The 2,460-nt window shown below is 40.0% G+C and overlaps 1 pseudogene; it reads left to right on the top strand.

Annotated features, from left to right (window-relative positions):
* Window positions 1-613: 613 nt before the first annotated feature.
* On the top strand, window positions 614-1,481 carry LOC120224301 (annotated as a pseudogene).
* Window positions 1,482-2,460: the final 979 nt, after the last annotated feature.

Raw genomic sequence — 2,460 nt, 5'->3', positions numbered from 1 at the left:
CACAGAAACAGCCCTGGTGTGACCCAAAATGGAGGAAAAAAACTCAGCTCACAAAACCCCACACGGTGAATCAACCCTCTGCAGAATCATTGATTAAGAACATGAAGTGGAAAAGAGAGGCCCAACTCTCAAATAATTACCCTCGTTAATGAGTACTTTTAAGATATGGTGTGTTGATGTTGATAACTTCTGTGGGACACAGGGAAACGATGAAAAAGATTGGCAGCTATGAAAGAGAAGTGTTTATTAAAACACTTTTTAAATAGCTGTAGGATATAATAAAAATACATCTTTAAAGGAACTTATTAAAATAGAGCCTAGATGGAATGGATAATTTCACCACCTGCAGCTTTCAGAAAACTTTCTTGGCTTTTGTGAAAGCTTTTACACACTTCATGTAAATCTCAACATGCGTTGTCTAGATTATGTGCTCTTTCCATTTCGGTGGCTATGCTGAAAGAAGTTTATGACATGTATTCTAATAGGAAGCCTGCCATATTTCAGCAAACACTGATGCATTTAACACATTTTTCTCCTCCAGATAGCCAGTCATCACAAGTGGGCACATAAACACCTGATCCTGTAGATAATAAAATTATTTTACCTGCGATCTTGGTTTCGCGTTCCCCGCACACCCTTCACAGAGTTTTTAAGAATATCTGACTCGGTTGGGCCGCAGAACGGATCCCAGTCAATTCAGGCCTCCTTTTTATTCCCTTCAGAAATGCCTGGTGAAGCCACAGAAACCGTCCCTGCTACAGAGCAGGAGTTGCCACAGCCACAGGCTGAGACAGGATCTGGGACAGAATCCGACAGTGATGAATCAGTACCAGAGCTTGAGGAACAGGATTCCACACAGACAACCACCCAACAAGCCCAGCTGGCAGCAGCAGCTGAAATTGACGAAGAACCAGTCAGTAAAGCAAAACAGAGTCGGAGTGAAAAGAAGGCACGGAAGGCTATGTCCAAACTAGGTTCGACAGGTTACAGGGGTTACAAGAGTCACTATCCGGAAATCTAAGAATATCCTCTTTGTCATCACAAAACCAGATGTCTACAAGAGCCCAGCTTCAGATACCTACATAGTTTTTGGGGAAGCCAAGATTGAAGATTTATCTCAGCAGTCCCAACTAGCAGCTGCTGAGAAATTCAAAGTTCAAGGTGAAGCTGTCTCAAATATTCAAGAAAACACACAGACTCCAACTGTACAAGAAGAGAGTGAAGAAGAAGAGGTTTATGAAACAGGTGTAGAAGTTAAGGACATAGAACTGGTCATGTCACAAGCAAATGTGTCAAGAGCAAAGGCAGTCCGAGCCCTGAAGAACAACAGTAATGATATTGTAAATGCTATTATGGAATTAACAATGTAACCGTCTGAAAACGAGGACCCTTTTTTGGTGTTTCAAAAGAATAACTGCAGCTTGGTTTGAAATTTGTACTGTTTCTATCATTAATAAAGTTATGGCCTCTTGTTGGATGAACTCAAAAAAAAATTATTTTACCTGCAAATTTATTAGTTTATAGAAAGTTCTCCATCCATTGTCTCTTGGTCTTCACAATAATCCAATAGCGTATGGAAGGCAGGTAATGGGATTCTTAATTTTCATATGAGTAAATTGAAGTTAAGAGACGAAGAGACTTGAACTAGGTCACACAAACTTACACAAGGTCACACCATGTATCAGTGGGAGAATGGGGATACAAACTCAGTATTTTAGTTACAAGGTCAATAGTATATCTATCACTTATTAGGGGTGTGATGAGGGTCAATTAAAATGATGTGCACAGCCCTTAGGCTTGGTCTTATCATATGCTAAGTGCTTGGTGTAATGTTAATTGTTACTATAGCTCCTGTTGTTATTTGACACTGACTCTTTGCATATGAAAAACACTATTCAAAACTCTAGATTTTTAATTGATAAATTGTAATATAAATAATACCCTATGTAGGTAATGTAAGCCGTGCAAGTATTTTGGGGTCCTTGGTAAAGAAATATGATAACTAGCCCTCTTTCTACTTAAACCTCTGTGATATTTCAGTGTCTTTGTTAGCTCAAAAATGGGGTACTTGAACAGAGGATATTCTATATATCTGTGCCAATGCCACCTCAAAATCCTCAAACATTTGACTCTTCTCAGGCTATTCTCTTTGGATCTGCCATGGGTCAGGAGTTAATGTGGGTTTGAGTGTTTGGGGGAGATGCACAACTTGACCCTTTCAGGATTATGAGATGAAGCAGCCAGTGACTTGTAGTGGGTTGTCTCCCAGATGGTATCTGGTGCTATTTGCTGTAATATGATTGTTCAGAGTTGTGAGTCCTGGAAAAGAGGCCGATTTTTTCTGAGTGGAGTGGGTCTCTGGACTTGCAGCTATGGTGTGAATTGAGCAACCATTTAGCAGTAAATGGTAAGGATTATAGTGCTTAGCTGGTACTTGCCTTGGAAATTGACCAGGGCTGA

Source organism: Hyaena hyaena, unplaced genomic scaffold (assembly GCF_003009895.1).
Source record: "Hyaena hyaena isolate Hyena2069 unplaced genomic scaffold, ASM300989v1 scaffold_1151, whole genome shotgun sequence".
Taxonomy (NCBI): domain Eukaryota; kingdom Metazoa; phylum Chordata; class Mammalia; order Carnivora; family Hyaenidae; genus Hyaena; species Hyaena hyaena.
This window is presented reverse-complemented; position numbering and strand designations above follow the sequence as displayed.